At 42.9% G+C, this 19536-nt stretch overlaps 9 non-coding genes across 9 annotated transcripts; 3 read left to right on the top strand and 6 right to left on the bottom strand.

Annotated features, from left to right (window-relative positions):
* Positions 1-5877: 5877 nt before the first annotated feature.
* Trnat-ugu (transfer RNA threonine (anticodon UGU)) lies at positions 5878-5952 on the bottom strand. Its single transcript has one exon. It is a non-coding gene; the product is annotated as a tRNA-Thr (tRNA).
* Positions 5953-6759: 807 nt separating this feature from the next.
* Trnat-ugu (transfer RNA threonine (anticodon UGU)) lies at positions 6760-6834 on the bottom strand. Its single transcript has one exon. It is a non-coding gene; the product is annotated as a tRNA-Thr (tRNA).
* Positions 6835-7640: 806 nt separating this feature from the next.
* Positions 7641-7715, bottom strand: Trnat-ugu (transfer RNA threonine (anticodon UGU)). The gene has a single exon. It is a non-coding gene; the product is annotated as a tRNA-Thr (tRNA).
* A 366-nt stretch (positions 7716-8081) lies between these two features.
* Trnat-ugu (transfer RNA threonine (anticodon UGU)) lies at positions 8082-8156 on the bottom strand. Its single transcript has one exon. It is a non-coding gene; the product is annotated as a tRNA-Thr (tRNA).
* Positions 8157-8963: 807 nt separating this feature from the next.
* On the bottom strand, positions 8964-9038 carry Trnat-ugu (transfer RNA threonine (anticodon UGU)). Its single transcript has one exon. It is a non-coding gene; the product is annotated as a tRNA-Thr (tRNA).
* A 366-nt stretch (positions 9039-9404) lies between these two features.
* Trnat-ugu (transfer RNA threonine (anticodon UGU)) lies at positions 9405-9479 on the bottom strand. Its single transcript has one exon. It is a non-coding gene; the product is annotated as a tRNA-Thr (tRNA).
* A 1744-nt stretch (positions 9480-11223) lies between these two features.
* Trnat-ugu (transfer RNA threonine (anticodon UGU)) lies at positions 11224-11298 on the top strand. The gene has a single exon. It is a non-coding gene; the product is annotated as a tRNA-Thr (tRNA).
* Positions 11299-12546: 1248 nt separating this feature from the next.
* Trnat-ugu (transfer RNA threonine (anticodon UGU)) lies at positions 12547-12621 on the top strand. Its single transcript has one exon. It is a non-coding gene; the product is annotated as a tRNA-Thr (tRNA).
* Positions 12622-13428: 807 nt separating this feature from the next.
* Trnat-ugu (transfer RNA threonine (anticodon UGU)) lies at positions 13429-13503 on the top strand. Its single transcript has one exon. It is a non-coding gene; the product is annotated as a tRNA-Thr (tRNA).
* The last annotated feature ends 6033 nt before the right edge of the window (positions 13504-19536 follow it).

The following is a 19536-nucleotide window of genomic DNA, read 5'->3' as shown; positions in this document are numbered from 1 at the left end:
CTAGTATTGTAGTTATGCACACTGCTATTACTTTTGAATTGGGTTTGGTTGTTAATAACAAATTTCATAAGAGAGTATATATACTGAGAAGCTACTGTGAATATCCCTAGATCCTTAAATAAATGTCTGCAGGATGATCTTGGGTGGACTCCAGCTATTATTCTGATTACACGCTTTTGTGCAATAAATACTTTATTCATCAGTGATGAATTACCCCAAAATATGATGCCATATGAAAGCAATGAGTGAAAATAGGCGTAGTAAGCTAATTTACTAAGATGTTTATCACCAAAATTTGCAATGACCCTTATTGCAGAAGTAGCTGAACTCAAACGTTTCAGCAGATCATCAATGTGTTTCTTCCAATTTAATCTCTCATCAATGGACACACCTAAAAATTTTGAATATTCTACCTTAGCTATATGCTTCTGATTAAGGTCTATATTTATTAATGGTGTCATACCATTCACTGTACGGAACTGTATGTACTGTGTCTTATCAAAATTCAGTGAGAGTCCATTTACAAGGAACCACTTAGTAATTTTCTGAAAGACAGTATTGACAATTTCATCAGTTAATTCTTATTTGTCAGGTGTGATTACTATACTTGTATCATCAGCAAAGAGAACTAATTTTGCCTCTTCATGAATATAGAATGGCAAGTCATTAATATATATTAAGAACAACAAAGGACCCAAGACTGACCCTTGTTGAACCCCATTCTCGATAGTTCTCCATGTTGAGGAATGTGCTGATCTTTGCATGTTATGAGAACTACATATTTCAACTTTCTGCACTCTTCCAGTTAGGTACGAATTAAACCATTTGTGCACTATCCCACTCATGCCACAATACTTGAGCTTGTCTAGCAAAATTTCATGATTTACACAATCAAAAGCCTTTGAGAGATCACAAAAAATCCCAATGGGTGGTGTTCGGTTATTCAGATCATTCAAAATTTGATTGGTGAAAGCATATATGGCATTTTCTGTTGAAAAACCTTTCTGGAAACCAAACTGACATTTTGTTAGTACTTCATTTTTACAGATATGTGAAGCTACTCTTGAATACATTACTTTCTCAAAAATTTTGGATAAAGCTGTTAGAAGGGAGATTGGACGGTAATTGTTGACATCAGATCTCTCCCCCTTTTTATGCAAAGGTATAAAAATAGCATATTTCAGTCTATCAGGGAAAATGCCCTGTTCCAGAGAGCTATTACACAGGTGGCTGAGAATCTTACTTATCTGTTGAGAACAAGCTTTTAATATTTTGCTGGAAATGCCATCAATTCCATGTGAGTTTTTGCTTTTAAGCAAGTTTATTAATTTCCTAATTTCAGAGGGAGAAGTGGGTGAGATTTCAATTGTATCAAATTGCATAGGTATGGCCTCTTCCATTAACAGCCTAGCATCTTCTAATGAACACCTGGATCCTACTATATCCACAACATTTAGAAAATGATTATTAAAAATATTTTCAACTTCTGACTTTTTGTTCATAAAGTTTTCATTCAATTTTATGGCAATACTGTCTTCCTCTGCTCTTGGTTGACCTGTTTCTCTTTTAATAATATTCCAAACCGTTTTAATTTTATTATCAGAGTTGCTGATTTCAGAGATGATACACATACTCCTGGATTTTTTAATAACTTTTCTTAATATAACACAGTAGTTTTTATAATGTTTGATAGTTTTTGGGTCACTACTCTTTCTTGCTGTCAGATACATTTCCCTTTTCTGGTTACAAGGTATTTTTATACCCTTAGTAAGCCATGGTTTGTTACAAGATTTCTTACGAGTATATTTAACTATTTTCTTGGGGAAGCAGTTTTCAAATGCATTTACAAAAATGTCATGAAATAAATTATATTTTAAATTGGCATCAGGTTCACGGTACACCTCATCCCAGTCTAACTGCTGTAGGCTTTCCCTGAAATTTGCAATTGTTAAATCGTTGACTGAACGTACTACTTTGGAGGACTGTTTAGTATTGCTGAATGGAGCTATGTCATATATTGTAACTAGCTGTGCACCATGATCAGAAAGACTATTCTCAACAGGCTGAGCATTTATCTGGTTAAACTTATCTTGGTATATAAAGAAGTTATCTATCAGTGAGCTGCTATCCTTTACCACCCGAGTAGGAAAAATCAATAACGGGTGTCAAATTGAAAGAACCGAGTAATACTTCAAGGTCATTTTTCCTATTACCCTCTTTCAGAGAATCTAAATTGAAGTCCCCACAAATAATAATATGCTTCCCCCTGTCTGACAGATAGCACAACAAGGAGTCCAAATTTTTCAGAAATAGATGAAAATTTCCTGATGGGGACCTATATACAGTTACAATTATAAATGTGCCTTTCTTTAATTTAAGCTCATAGGCACATGCTTCTATATGTTTCTCTACACAAAACTTTTTTGTTTCTATACTTTTTGCACAATGATAACTTTTGACATATATGGCAACTCTTCCTTTCTCCATATTTTCTCTCATTACATGTGCAGAGAGCTTATATCCACTTACATTTACCTTTTCCATATCAGTAACAATGTGATGCTCAGACAGGCATAGTATATCTATTTCATCCTCAGCTTCTAAATCTTCTAAACAAACCAGAAGCTCATCTATTTTATTCTTTAAACTCTTAATATTTTGATGAAATATACTTACATTATTTTTAATTATACTTTTATGAGAACCTTTCCTTATTCTAACATTTGCAGTACTCTCCTGTCTGAGTTTCTCATTGTGCTTAGGCCTAGTTCCTATACCAGTGGTCACATGGTGTTCAGAGAGGCAGATTATGTCAACTGGGTTGGGTGACTTTAATTCATCAATGCAATTACCTAGGACTGAGATACAACTTGGTGGAGATAAAATTTCTGGTGATTGGTGAAAATTTATAATTGACAGCTGTGATTGGTGATCCAATGTGCTAGAATTGTGCTGTTTAATTTCTTTCCTAAACTGAAGATTTGTTTCAGTCCTGACCTCTCGTAGAACTCGACATGTTTCTGTCTTACCTATCCTAAAAAAGGTGCTGCTCCAACACCTGTAACCACTGGTATTTTACCATTCATGGCAGTGCCTCCCCCCTTAAATTTCCTGCTATTACCCCAGCCAGTTTCCCCTTCCCTTTCCTGTTGAGATATAGGCCATGCCTGGTATAGTCCCACCTACTGAGAGAATCATGTAGAGCATACTCGTGTGTTTACAGAAGTGTCAAATCTGATAAAGAATATCATGATTAACTATGTTTCAAACATGCTCATAAATAAAATAAGAAAGAGGTAAGTGAACTGAGTTTTGTGTTAGCTATTCTGGATGAACAAACTGATGTGTGTAATTACTTGCAGCCTACCCAGTGCTTCACTACTTGTCACAGCTGTTCATCAAGCTTCTTGAACATCCCAAGAGTTATAATGGAGCTGCTGTTATCATTGATCATTTGAATGTCTCGCAATATTGAGTAATGTACACGTTTTCTACTGCAACATTCATTCACAGTTTCTCCAGTGACTGAGTCATGGCTATTGCAAGGTGTGGCAAAGATTACGGGACTTTCTTTCTCACTATGAATGGACTTGTTATTGTTTTTTTTTTTTTTTGAGTCTACTAAAAAACCTGCACTCTAAATAAGGACGTAAAGAAATGACTGGTGGAGTTCTGCCCTTCATTTTGGAAGAAACTTATAATGTAGTGAACTGGTCTGACTTCTTACACCCATTACTCACAACTACTACTCCACGGTTCCCATGACTTGCCTAAGATGAGCCTATTTTCAGTATTATTAAAATCAATATATTTTTTATTTTGCAATGAATAGGAACTGTTACCAATTAATTTACATGTGAAAATATGGTCAGCAGAGAATAAAGACATATTTTGCAAAATAGTTTCCTAAGATGCAGAGTTTTCAAATGCAAAGCTGTAAGATAAATAATTTTAACAATTAATACTACAATATTTACGTTTTCATTGAAAATAAATTAATACTTTACTTACCTACAACAGTGATCACTCTAATGGCAATGCTTTTTCATTTTGTACGAAACACACCATTCCAACTTGCACTGAAGGTTAATAAACCAAAAGTCATTTGCATTATAAACAATCAGTTTCATTAATAATTATAATTTCATTTAGTTACTTTCTTTTATGAACTAGTTATTGCATCATCATAAAATATTTGTGTTAGTGGAAAAATTAGAACATAACCATACATATGATGTGGCAAAAGTCATGGGATAGCAATATATGCACCTTCACAGTTGGCAGTAGTATCCTGGACACAAGGTGCATTACGGTAATTCATTGGTGGACATGTCATTTGTACTCACGTGATTCATGTCAAATGGTTTCCAATGTGATTGTGACCACACAACAGGCATTAACATACTTTGAGTGCATAATGGTAGTTGGAGCTAGGTGCATGGGACATTTCACTTTGTAAATTGTTAGGGAATTCAATATTCTGAGATGCACAATGTGAAGAGCTTGCTGAGAATACCTCTCGCCATGGACAATGCAATGACCAACGGCCTTTACTTAATGACCGAGAGCAACAACTTTTGTGTAGGATTGTCAGTGCTAACAGACAAGCAATACTGTGTTAAATAATCACAGAAATCGATGTGAGTTGTACAAAAAATGTACCTGTTAGGACAGTGTGGTGAAATTTGGCATTAATGGGCTATGGCAGCAGTCAACTGACATGAATGACTTCGCTAACAGGGCAAAATTGCCTGCAGTGCCTCTCCTGGGCTTGTGACCATATCATTTGGACTGTACACAACTGGAAAACCACAGCCAGGTCAGATGAGTCCTGATTTCAGCTCGTAAGTGTTGATGGTAGGGTCTGAGTGTGGCCCCAAGTTGTCAACAAGGCACTGTGCAAGCAGATGGTGCCTCAATAGTGGAGTGGACTGGGTCCTCTGGTCCAGCTGAACCGATCATTGACTGGAAAAGGTTAATTTTGGGTACTTAGAGACCATTTTCAGCCCTTGATGGACTTCATGTCCCCAAGTAATGATTTAATTTTTATGTATGACTATGAGCTGTGTCACAGGACCACAATTGTTCCTGACTGGTTTGAGTAGTGTTCTGGACAATGTGAGTGAATATTTTGGCTGACCAGATTGCCCAACATGAATCCCATCAAACATTAATGGTACATAACTGAGAGGTCAGTTTGTGCACAAAATCCTGCACTGGAAACATTTCCACAATTATGTACAGCTACAGAGATAGCATCTCTCAATATTTTTTCAGGGGGACTTCCAATGACTTGTTGAGGCCATGGCACATTGAGTTGATGTGCTGTGCCATCCAAAAGGAAGTGTAACACAATATTAGAAGGTACCCCAAGACTTTTGTCACCTCTATGTATGTTTATCTAATGAAAGTACTATCTCTTATGATGTATATTAGCCATGTGTATCATACAGTTCAGTTGTACAATCTGCCTGTCGCATTACATTTAACATCCACTCACCATTTTCCAGAATTTCATACAAAAAACTTTTGCATGAGAGTCTGTTAAAATATTAATGAAACAGAAAAATGAAAATCTGTAACATGTCAGAATTGTGTGGACACTGGCTGAACTGAATCAGCATGTGGCTTTATTTCTTATAGGGGCCCCCACAAAGAGTTGTTGTACATATTGTTTTTCAAACAACCTAACTGTATAAATGTTTGTAATGCACCATATGAAATGAAAAACTCATATTCTTGCTTTTTTCTTATTTCATGTCTCTTTTCTCTCAGGACCATCTTCTATATTCATCTCGAAAAGAAATGATAATTAAATAGACACCCTAGCTGCAAACAAGCGTTGATACACTTCATTGGGGACATGTTGAAAATGTGTGCCCCGACCGGGACTCGAACCCGGGATCTCCTGCTTACATGGCAGACGCTCTATCCATCTGAGCCACCGCGGGCACAGAGGATAGTGCGTCTGCAGGGACTTATCCCTTGCACGCTCCCCGTAAGATCCACATTCCCATCATGTCCACAACACTACATTCGTAGTGCGCCTAATAGATGTTTGCCCATCATACTCATTACTCGTGGCAGATTAATCTACCAAGTCCCGTACGAGTTCGGGCATAGCGTGTGCGTTCGCACAAGAAGGTCAAAGGCCGGGAACCCATATTTTTAACTATATATGACGGTAGTATATGTTCCCGAAAGAACAGTTACCGTCGATGACCATGCAGCTTTGCTCGAAATGAAATGATAATTAAATAGACACCCTAGCTGCAAACAAGCGTTGATACACTTCATTGGGGACATGTTGAAAATGTGTGCCCTGACCGGGACTCGAACCCGGGATCTCCTGCTTACATGGCAGACGCTCTATCCATCTGAGCCACCGCGGGCACAGAGGATAGTGCGTCTGCAGGGACTTATCCCTTGCACGCTCCCCGTGAGATCCACATTCCCGTCATGTCCACAACACTACATTCGTAGTGCGCCTAATAGATGTTTGCCCATCATACTCATTACTCGTGGCAGATTAATCTACCAAGTCCTGTACGAGTTCGGGCATAGTGTGTGCGTTCGCACAAGAAGGTCAAAGGCCGGGAACCCATATTTTTAACTATATATGACGGTAGTATATGTTCCCGAAAGAACAGTTACCGTCGATGACCATGCAGCTTTGCTCGAAATGAAATGATAATTAAATAGACACCCTAGCTGCAAACAAGCATTGATACACTTCATTGGGGACATGTTGAAAATGTGTGCCCCGACCGGGACTCGAACCCGGGATCTCCTGCTTACATGGCAGACGCTCTATCCATCTGAGCCACCGCGGGCACAGAGGATAGTGCGTCTGCAGGGACTTATCCCTTGCACGCTCCCCGTGAGATCCACATTCCCATCATGTCCACAACACTACATTCGTAGTGCGCCTAATAGATCTTTGCCCATCATACTCATTACTCGTGGCAGATTAATCTACCAAGTCCCGTACGAGTTCGGGCATAGCGTGTGCGTTCGCACAAGAAGGTCAAAGGCCGGGAACCCATATTTTTAACTATATATGACGGTAGTATATGTTCCCGAAAGAACAGTTACCGTCGATGACCATGCAGCTTTGCTCGAAATGAAATGATAATTAAATAGACACCCTAGCTGCAAACAAGCGTTGATACACTTCATTGGGGACATGTTGAAAATGTGTGCCCTGACCGGGACTCGAACCCGGGATCTCCTGCTTACATGGCAGACGCTCTATCCATCTGAGCCACCGCGGGCACAGAGGATAGTGCGTCTGCAGGGACTTATCCCTTGCACGCTCCCCGTGAGATCCACATTCCCATCATGTCCACAACACTACATTCGTAGTGCGCCTAATAGATGTTTGCCCATCATACTCATTACTCGTGGCAGATTAATCTACCAAGTCCCGTACGAGTTCGGGAAAGCGTGTGCGTTCGCACAAGAAGGTCAAAGGCCGGGAACCCATATTTTTAACTATATATGACGGTAGTATATGTTCCCGAAAGAACAGTTACCGTCGATGACCATGCAGCTTTGCTCGAAATGAAATGATAATTAAATAGACACCCTAGCTGCAAACAAGCGTTGATACACTTCATTGGGGACATGTTGAAAATGTGTGCCCCGACCGGGACTCGAACCCGGGATCTCCTGCTTACATGGCAGACGCTCTATCCATCTGAGCCACCGCGGGCACAGAGGATAGTGCGTCTGCAGGGACTTATCCCTTGCACGCTCCCCGTGAGATCCACATTCCCATCATGTCCACAACACTACATTCGTAGTGCGCCTAATAGATGTTTGCCCATCATACTCATTACTCGTGGCAGATTAATCTACCAAGTCCCGTACGAGTTCGGGCATAGTGTGTGCGTTCGCACAAGAAGGTCAAAGGCCGGGAACCCATATTTTTAACTATATATGACGGTAGTATATGTTCCCGAAAGAACAGTTACCGTCGATGACCATGCAGCTTTGCTCGAAATGAAATGATAATTAAATAGACACACTAGCTGCAAACAAGCGTTGATACACTTCATTGGGGACATGTTGAAAATATGTGCCCAGACCGGGACTCGAACCCGGGATCTCCTGCTTACATGGCAGATGCTCTATCCATCTGAGCCACCGCGGGCACAGAGGATAGTGCGTCTGCAGGGACTTATCCCTTGCACGCTCCCCGTGAGATCCACATTCCCATCATGTCCACAACACTACATTCGTAGTGCGCCTAATAGATGTTTGCCCATCATACTCATTACTCGTGGCAGATTAATCTACCAAGTCCCGTACGAGTTCGGGCATAGCGTGTGCGTTCGCACAAGAAGGTCAAAGGCCGGGAACCCATATTTTTAACTATATATGACGGTAGTATATGTTCCCGAAAGAACAGTTACCGTCGATGACCATGCAGCTTTGCTCGAAATGAAATGATAATTAAATACACATCCTAGCTGCAAACAAGCGTTGATACACTTCATTGGGGACATGTTGAAAATGTGTGCCCCGACCGGGACTCGAACCCGGGATCTCCTGCTTACATGGCAGACGCTCTATCCATCTGAGCCACCACGGGCACAGAGGATAGTGCGTCTGCAGGGACTTATCCCTTGCACGCTCCCCGTGAGATCCACATTCCCATCATGTCCACAACACTACATTCGTAGTGCGCCTAATAGATGTTAGCCCATCATACTCATTACTCGTGGCAGATTAATCTACCAAGTCCCGTACGAGTTCGGGCATAGCGTGTGCGTTCGCACAAGAAGGTCAAAGGCCGGGAACCCATATTTTTAACTATATATGACGGTAGTATATGTTCCCGAAAGAACAGTTACCGTCGATGACCATGCAGCTTTGCTCGAAATGAAATGATAATTAAATAGACACCCTAGCTGCAAACAAGCGTTGATACAATTCATTGGGGACATGTTGAAAATGTGTGCCCCGACCGGGACTCGAACCCGGGATCTCCTGCTTACATGGCAGATGCTCTATCCATCTGAGCCACCGCGGGCACAGAGGATAGTGCGTCTGCAGGGACTTATCCCTTGCACGCTCCCCGTGAGATCCACATTCCCATCATGTCCACAACACTACATTCGTAGTGCGCCTAATAGATGTTTGCCCATCATACTCATTACTCGTGGCAGATTAATCTACCAAGTCCCATACGAGTTCGGGCATAGTGTGTGCGTTTGCACAAGAAGGTCAAAGGCCGGGAACCCATATTTTTAACTATATATGACGGTAGTATATGTTCCCGAAAGAACAGTTACCGTCGATGACCATGCAGCTTTGCTCGAAATGAAATGATAATTAAATAGACACCCTAGCTGCAAACAAGCGTTGATACACTTCATTGGGGACATGTTGAAAATGTGTGCCCCGACCGGGACTCGAACCCGGGATCTCCTGCTTACATGGCAGACGCTCTATCCATCTGAGCCACCGCGGGCACAGAGGATAGTGCGTCTGCAGGGACTTATCCCTTGCACGCTCCCCGTGAGATCCACATTCCCATCATGTCCACAACACTACATTCGTAGTGCGCCTAATAGATGTTTGCCCATCATACTCATTACTCGTGGCAGATTAATCTACCAAGTCCTGTACGAGTTCGGGCATAGTGTGTGCACAAGAAGGTCAAAGGCCGGGAACCCATATTTTTAACTATATATGACGGTAGTATATGTTCCCGAAAGAACAGTTACCGTCGATGACCATGCAGCTTTGCTCGAAATGAAATGATAATTAAATAGACACCCTAGCTGCAAACAAGCGTTGATACACTTCATTGGGGACATGTTGAAAATGTGTGCCCCGACCGGGACTCGAACCCGGTATCTCCTGCTTACATGGCAGACGCACTATCCTCTGTGCCCGCGGTGGCTCAGATGGATAGAGCGTCTGCCATGTAACAGGAGATCCCGGGTTCGAGTCCCGGTCGGGGCACACATTTTCAACATGTCCCCAATGAAGTGTATCAACGCTTGTTTGCAGCTAGGGTGTCTATTTAATTATCATTTCATTTCGAGCAAAGCTGCATGGTTATCTACGGTAACTGTTCTTTCGGGAACATATACTACCGTCATATATAGTTAAAAATATGGGTTCCCGGCCTTTGACCTTCTTGTGCGAACGCACACGCTATGCCCGAACTCGTACGGGACTTGGTAGATTAATCTGCCACGAGTAATGAGTTTGATGGGCAAACATCTATTAGGCGCACTACGAATGTAGTGTTGTGGACATGATGGGAATGTGGATCTCACGGGGAGCGTGCAAGGGATACGTCCCTGCAGACGCACTATCCTCTGTGCCCGCGGTGGCTCAGATGGATAGAGCGTCTGCCATGTAAGCAGGAGATCCCGGGTTCGAGACCCGGTCGGGGCACACATTTTCAAGATGTCCCCAATGAAGTGTATCAACGCTTGTTTGCAGCTAGGGTGTCTATTTAATTATCATTTCATTTCGAGCAAAGCTGCATGGTCATCGACAGTAACTGTTCTTTCGGGAACATATACTACCGTCATATATAGTTAAAAATATGGGTTCCCGGCCTTTGACCTTCTTGTGCGAACGCACACGCTATGCCCGAACTCGTACGGGACTTGGTAGATTAATCTGCCACGAGTAATGAGTATGATGGGCAAAGATCTATTAGGCGCACTACGAATGTAGTGTTGTGGACATGATGGGAATGTGGATCTCACGGGGAGCATGCAAGGGATAAGTCCCTGCAGACGCACTATCCTCTGTGCCCACGGTGGCTCAGATGGATAGAGCGTCTGCCATGTAAGCAGGAGATCCCGAGTTCGAGTCCCGGTCGGGGCACACATTTTCAACATGTCCCCAATGAAGTGTATCAACGCTTGTTTGCAGCTAGGGTGTCTATTTAATTATCATTTCATTTCGAGCAAAGCTGCATGGTCATCGACGGTAACTGTTCTTTCGGGAACATATACTACCGTCATATATAGTTAAAAATATGGGTTCCCGGCCTTTGACCTTCTTGTGCGAACGCACACGCTATGCCCGAACTCGTACGGGACTTGGTAGATTAATCTGCCACGAGTAATGAGTATGATGGGCAAGCATCTATTAGGCGCACTACGAATGTAGTGTTGTGGACATGATGGGAATGTGGATCTCACGGGGAGCGTGCAAGGGATAAGTCCCTGCAGACGCACTATCCTCTGTGCCCGCGGTGGCTCAGATGGATAGAGCGTCTGCCATGTAAGCAGGAGATCCCGGGTTCGAGTCCCGGTCGGGGCACACATTTTCAACATGTCCCCAATGAAGTGTATCAACGCTTGTTTGCAGCTAGGGTGTCTATTTAATTATCATTTCATTTCGAGCAAAGCTGCATGGTCATCGACGGTAACTGTTCTTTCGGGAACATATACTACCGTCATATATAGTTAAAAATATGGGTTCCCGGCCTTTGACCTTCTTGTGCGAACGCACACGCTATGCCCGAACTCGTACGGGACTTGGTAGATTAATCTGCCACGAGTAATGAGTATGATGGGCAAAGATCTATTAGGCGCACTACGAATGTAGTGTTGTGGACATGATGGGAATGTGGATCTCACGGGGAGCATGCAAGGGATAAGTCCCTGCAGACGCACTATCCTCTGTGCCCACGGTGGCTCAGATGGATAGAGCGTCTGCCATGTAAGCAGGAGATCCCGAGTTCGAGTCCCGGTCGGGGCACACATTTTCAACATGTCCCCAATGAAGTGTATCAACGCTTGTTTGCAGCTAGGGTGTCTATTTAATTATCATTTCATTTCGAGCAAAGCTGCATGGTCATCGACGGTAACTGTTCTTTCGGGAACATATACTACCGTCATATATAGTTAAAAATATGGGTTCCCGGCCTTTGACCTTCTTGTGCGAACGCACACGCTATGCCCGAACTCGTACGGGACTTGGTAGATTAATCTGCCACGAGTAATGAGTATGATGGGCAAAGATCTATTAGGCGCACTACGAATGTAGTGTTGTGGACATGATGGGAATGTGGATCTCACGGGGAGCATGCAAGGGATAAGTCCCTGCAGACGCACTATCCTCTGTGCCCACGGTGGCTCAGATGGATAGAGCGTCTGCCATGTAAGCAGGAGATCCCGAGTTCGAGTCCCGGTCGGGGCACACATTTTCAACATGTCCCCAATGAAGTGTATCAACGCTTGTTTGCAGCTAGGGTGTCTATTTAATTATCATTTCATTTCGAGCAAAGCTGCATGGTCATCGACGGTAACTGTTCTTTCGGGAACATATACTACCGTCATATATAGTTAAAAATATGGGTTCCCGGCCTTTGACCTTCTTGTGCAAACGCACACGCTATGCCCGAACTCGTATGGGACTTGGTAGATTAATCTGCCACGAGTAATGAGTATGATGGGCAAACATCTATTAGGCGCACTACGAATGTAGTGTTGTGGACATGATGGGAATGTGGATCTCACGGGGAGCGTGCAAGGGATAAGTCCCTGCAGACGCACTATCCTCTGTGCCCGCGGTGGCTCAGATGGATAGAGCGTCTGCCATGTAAGCAGGAGATCCCGGGTTCGAGTCCCGGTTGGGGCACACATTTTCAACATGTCCCCAATGAAGTGTATCAACGCTTGTTTGCAGCTAGGGTGTCTATTTAATTATCATTTCATTTCGAGCAAAGCTGCATGGTCATCGACGGTAACTGTTCTTTCGGGAACATATACTACCGTCATATATAGTTAAAAATATGGGTTCCCGGCCTTTGACCTTCTTGTGCGAACGCACACGCTATGCCCGAACTCGTACGGGACTTGGTAGATTAATCTGCCACGAGTAATGAGTATGATGGGCAAACATCTATTAGGCGCACTACGAATGTAGTGTGTTGGACATGATGGGAATGTGGATCTCACGGGGAGCGTGCAAGGGATAAGTCCCTGCAGACGCACTATCCTCTGTGCCCGCGGTGGCTCAGATGGATAGAGCGTCTGTCATGTAAGCAGGAGATCCCGGGTTCGAGTCCCGGTCGGGGCACACATTTTCAACATGTCCCCAATGAAGTGTATCAACGCTTGTTTGCAGCTAGGGTGTCTATTTAATTATCATTTCATTTCGAGCAAAGCTGCATGGTCATCGACGGTAACTGTTCTTTCGGGAACATATACTACCGTCATATATAGTTAAAAATATGGGTTCCCGGCCTTTGACCTTCTTGTGCGAACGCACACGCTATGCCCGAACTCGTACGGGACTTGGTAGATTAATCTGCCACGAGTAATGAGTATGATGGGCAAAGATCTATTAGGCGCACTACGAATGTAGTGTTGTGGACATGATGGGAATGTGGATCTCACGGGGAGCGTGCAAGGGATAAGTCCCTGCAGACGCACTATCCTCTGTGCCCGCGGTGGCTCAGATGGATAGAGCGTCTGCCATGTAAGCAGGAGATCCCGGGTTCGAGTCCCGGTCGGGGCACACATTTTCAACATGTCCCCAATGAAGTGTATCAACGCTTGTTTGCAGCTAGGGTGTCTATTTAATCATCATTTCATTTCGAGCAAAGCTGCATGGTCATCGACGGTAACTGTTCTTTCGGGAACATATACTACCGTTATATATAGTTATATTCATCTCCTTTGGTTGAATATAAATTTAAAATTCCTCATCAAAAATCTCTTTTTCTCCTAGAATCATACAGTGCAATTAGTGTCAAATCAAACATGTGGCATAATAGGTACAATAAGCATGGAAGAACAGTAAATGCTGCGTATATAAGTAAGGTATACAGGTTATCAGAAATGTGTATTATTATTTCTTCAAGTTGAGATGTATGATAATTGATAACTGAAAATGTATTCACAAACAAAAAGGTTTACATAAGTGAACATACAAATTTAAATACACTGGAAGCAGACAGAGCTCAATGTCTCAAGTAAACAGAGTCTGAAATTCTGTTTGTTGGTACTGCTCTAAAATAATTTCTTGATTATATACTGTACAAATTACATATCCAACATCAGCTGTGGGTAGCATGTGTGTCAAAGTTGACAATGTGAGCAAAGAAATTACACTTTTGAAGAAAGATGCACTGAAAGAAATTCATAATTCCTAGAAAAATTACAGAGGTACTTCACATATCTTACAGGAATAAAATAACTGATTGGTATGGTGATTACTTTGCTCATTGGACATTAAACTGGTTAATACCCCTTCCTATAACATATATTTACTTTAAGAAACATGGACATGTATATCACCATACAAACTGCTGTATCCTGATATTAGTGCACATGAGTATGAGTGTGAGTGAGCCAAGTGTAGTGTTGCCGTGCACGTGTACTTAAAGGCCAGGTGTATCAGTATGTGCCAGCCACTACAGGAAGCATGCACATGGTATGATCTCCGCTGCACCGCCTAGAAATGACTCACAGCTATATAAGTGCCGAGCAGTGCTGGCTCACTCTCACTGTGTTCTTTTAGTTTTTATCACTCACATTAGTTGTTCTAGGTATTGCTTCTCTCTCACCTTTTTTGTCTTCTTACATGTGGAGTCACAAGAAGCTTATTTCTGGTATTGTTCAGAGGTATGAATAAAGCCATATTTGTGTTACTTGGATCAGTTTCATGTATTGCTTGGTTACAACATGATTGTCAATGAGTTTGGAACATTTTACATGTGTGCAGTCTGTATGTTCAGTTTCATAAGGTTTAGCCATTATGGATGCCATGCTACCAGCCCTGACTGAACAGCTTACTTCGACAGTGACCACTTTGTCAGCTTCCAGTTACAGACAGGATACTGTTCCACAGGTCTATCTGCCTACTTTTCTTCCATATAATGATTCAGCCAAGGATCAGGAAACTTACAAGAAAAGACTCAGACAGCATTTTTTGGCTTTCAGTGTGACAGACTCGAGTTTGTGCAAAGCCTTATTGCTTTCATGGATTCCACCTTAGGTGCATCAGTTACTGTGTCAGCTTGTCCCTTTACAAGATCCAGGAGCTCTTACTCTTGAGCACATGTGCAGTTTATTGTCCACCTACCATCGCAAGTGAATGTGTGTTATAGTGGCGTGATTTGAATTGTACTGATGCTGCAAGAAACCAAACCAGTCATACAGGGCCTGGGCGGCCAAACTTCATGCCTTAGCCACAAGTCTCAATTCATTACTGATGCCCAGAATTACTATTATGGAGACTCTGTGGTACGCAACACATTTCTGGACAAGGAAGTGCAAGAGAAGGCTTTACTCTGTGAAAACCCACTGTTGGCAGAAGTTTTGCAAACAACACAATCTTCTGAAGTTTCTTGGGCAGCAGGTGACTAAATTGAAGCATGGGGTGATGTGGCAGTAGTGTGACAAGATGTGCGTGCACAAGGAAGTGGCAGTAAATATGCAAGCCCAGCACTGAACAAACCAAGGCCAGCTCAATCAGCCACAACTGCCATAGCACCAGCATTAGCATTCTCTGTTCCTGTCTTGTCCTTTCTGTTTTGTCCATCATGAATGTTCAGCGTGCCCTAGGCAATGGGCTACTTGTAATGTTCGCTGAAGATTGCTCAGGATACGGAATGTACACACACTGTGTGACACCAATAGCTGTGGCTTCAACCAAGTTGTTTGGCAAGTTAAATGTTTTTTGCCAAATGCTCTGACTACATGTCAATACCGATGTTGCAGTACTGTTATTGAATTCTCAAATTTATGTGAATTTAGGCTTGCTGCCATTGACACCTGTCATGCAGAAGCTAGTCAGTTACAACAAACAGAACATTGTGCTGTTGGGAAAATTTACGCTGTCTACTGTTACTGAGCAGTCAATTGTGGGTATGTATTCTCTCCCATGCCAGAAGGAACTATTTGCAAAAATATTGGGAAGCCAGTACTTTTCTAGAAATGATTTGTCTGAAGCATATCTGCAGGTTCCTGTGGGTGATGAGTTTCAGCGAGTTCTGGTTCTGAATACTGCTTTTGGTCTCTACCAATATTTGCGCCTTCCTTTTGATGTGGCTAGTGCTCCTGTTATTTTCCAATGATTTTTAGAGCAATTGGCTATGTCTGTCCTGGGTTGCATTAATTATCTGGATGATACCAGCTCTCCCAAGGCCAATCACTTGAAAAATGTGTGCACTTTGTTTTCTGTCTTATGGTGTAGCCTCTCAACATCTCAGTTTTTTCAACCTTCTATTGTTTATTCGAGTTCAAGGTCTTGCAGCTTAGGGTTTCCCCTCTGTCAGACCATATCTCTGCTGTTACAGTTATGCTCACCCCTCATCCATGGACAAGCTTCTGGCCTTTCCCAGAAAAACAGCCTACTACAATAAATTCCTGCTGGGGGTGGCCTCATTAGCCTACCCATTGCATGCCTTATTCCACAAGAATGTACCTTTTTTCTGGAACCTGGATTGCAAACATGTTTTTCGAATGCTGAAATTCAAACTACTTTGACCCCTTGTTCAGCTACATTCTATCTGCCCCAGCACATAGTTTTGGTGACTGATGCATCACAGTATGTCGTTGGTGTGGTACTAGTCCACTGATATGCTGAAGGCTCTGAATGACCTGTTGCTTTTGCTTCTAAATCTCCCACTGTGGCCCTGTAGTGTTACTCTCAGGTGGCATTATAGGTGGAAAAAAAAGGGCTCTTGCCATAGTCTATGTTCTCTGGGTATTTCACATTTTCTTGCATGGCTCCAAGTTGTCCACAAAAGATCTCTCTCCCAGAGTACTCATTCACACTGTGCTATGGCATGAGATTCTACAGTTCTACACCTCTTCCAACTGGGCCTTTGGGAAGTTACACACGCAAAACTGTTAGCTGGGCAGGGAGTGATGGCAAAATCGTCCATTTTGTCACAGCTTGTGAGCAATGTGCTTGACAACAGGCAGCTCCCAGGGTGTCTCTATCTCCCTGGCCAGCTCCATGCCAGCCATGGAGGGGGCTCCATTCTTGAATTTCTATTGGCTGTTGATTTTGGATGAATTTTCCTGGCTTGCTTACATTCTCTGGTGTGTGATGACATCGGCTGAGGTCACAATTCATATGCTTTCTGATGATGTTCGTCTTCTTTGTCTCTTTGTTTGTCATCCTCAGTGTTTGCATTGGATACTAACTGAAAAATGGGGTGCGGAAGTACAACACTGACTACTTTAATCGATGTAGCTGATAGGTGCAAATTTGCGTTTCACAGTACTATACTTTCACTGTTCACAATCCCCCAATAATACATAGTTATATATGGCCAGTGCACTATTGTTTTAACTTTTCATAAGCCTCATTAATATCTCGCAGGCAAACCTCCACATACTTCTATAACAGTTTGCTATTGAACATCTACGAGCAGTAGAAACCTAACCACAAAGTTCACAGTTTCTGAAGAATAGAAAGGTACGTATGGAGCAGACACTTTGATTGTTTTAACACATGGCCTAATTGTGTTACGCTTATTTCATGGATGCATTGTTGTTGATCTAACCAATAAAGAGTTACTCCACTGAAACTCGGCTGTGGACTGACTTGTCTTGGGACCAAAAATCGGGCCTTTATATATCCTCACAATAACAGGTACTGAAAGTGCACGTTGTTCGAAGTTAAATTTACAGAAATTACAATTGAAACTTAACTCATTAAGTTAAATGAACACATTGAAAGATTAGTTCCTTTTAACAGTTACAAGGTTTAAGCCAAATTATTTGTTTAAATCATGAAATTAACAGATATTGTTATGCAAACAATACTTTTGACAATACTGTTAATTACTTTGGAATTAATTAAGGGCTGGCTTTGCTAACATGTTTTCAAATAGAGCCAAATATATCCTTTAAGACTACTATTAGTTGTTTCTCCAAATGTTTATAATTAGTATAGAATTTACATTTGTTTAAAAGTCAACAATAGAATGTAAGTTACGAAACAATTACTGATTTCGTCCTATAACAAAAGATACTAACTAGGCATAATCGGAATAAATTATAAAATCAATTACATACACAAAACTATGCACAAAATTAGATCTGGGGTTATATTCTCTAAGACCTTTCTCTTTTATGAAAATGCAGATTATACCCAAGTATGTTAATGGTAATTAGTCAGAAGTGAAAAAAATGAGTTTTAAGGAAGCAACTGACAGAACAAGAGGGAAGTAAAAATATCCCAGCTTTCTGATAATGGGCCCCAATTTGTTTCTCACACCTTTCATTGTTTTTGTTTCAATCACAGCATTCATCATGTTATGGCTCCACCATTCCACCCTCAATCAAATGGCAAGGCAGAATGACCAGTGCATATTTTCAAGTCTCAAATGAAAAAGTATGTTGTGGGCTCTTTGCCAGATGACACCCTTCTCCATTTCCTAAGTTCCTGTTGCTTCACACTGGTGGGGGAATGGAGCCTAGCTGAACTGCTTCAGAAATTAAATGGCGTGTGACTAGGTCCTCCTGCCGGGTAGACCATTCACTTGGAGCAAGTATTTCGATTTTGACGCCACTTCGGCGACTTGCGCATCGATGGGGATGAAATAATGATGATTAGGACAACACAACACCCAGTCCCTGAGTGGAGAAAATCTCCGACCCAGCCAGGAATCGAACTCGGGCCCTTAGGATTGACATTCTGTCGCGGTGACCACTCAGCTACCGGGGGCGGACAATTGCTTCATGAGTCGCAGTCATACCTGCTCCTCCACCTTCTACAGCCTGCGCCACACCTGCTGCAGTCAGATTCATGCAGCCACTTCGTACTGGGATCACCAGTCTGGCTGCAAAGGCTTGGTTGTCGGCCCAAGTAGATACCAGCTACTATTGTCCACCACCAGGAACACCATCCCTGTGACATCTGTATGGCTGACTGGCTTGTGGCATGCCACTTTGATCGGCTGCATCCTCCCTCACCACCTCACCACTGCAAGCTATTGGTTCGTGGGTGTGGCCTCCACCACAGAGTAGTTTGTCTCAGCACCCTCTACATTGGGCCTGTCGTCACCTGTTACAGCAGCTCCCCAATACTATTGGCTGCCTCTTCCACAAGCAGCACCCTGGGGTTCCAGCTTCCAGGTGCTGATTGCTAGTCTGCCTCTGGCCTCCTACATGTTGCTGCAGCTTGCTGTTCCGGTTGGGCCATCTCCACCGACCCCCTCACCATCATCGCCTCAGCCAGTGTCATCAGAGGGTCCAGACCTGTCTACTCTGCACTGGGATCTGTCTGTTGATGATGAAGCACAGTTGGGGATGGCACCCTGTGCTGTTGTTGGGCGCCACATGGGCCCACCAACCTCGGGCATGCCTGCGTTTCAGCGGTTTTTGGCCATATACTCTGGTGCTCACCCGGCACATCGTCCTCTCCCCACCATTGGCACTAGCTGACACTTCTCTGGATCTGACAGATGTGTCCGTGATTGGCCCACTGGCATCTCCTCCATCACCTGTGAACCCTCTATGCACAAGGGAGTGGCATGCTGTATGCTTCTATTAGTGTGTGTGAATGAGAGTGCGCCAAGAGTAGTGCCAC

This window comes from Schistocerca nitens, chromosome 2 (assembly GCF_023898315.1).
Source record: "Schistocerca nitens isolate TAMUIC-IGC-003100 chromosome 2, iqSchNite1.1, whole genome shotgun sequence".
Lineage (NCBI taxonomy): Eukaryota > Metazoa > Arthropoda > Insecta > Orthoptera > Acrididae > Schistocerca > Schistocerca nitens.
This window is presented reverse-complemented; position numbering and strand designations above follow the sequence as displayed.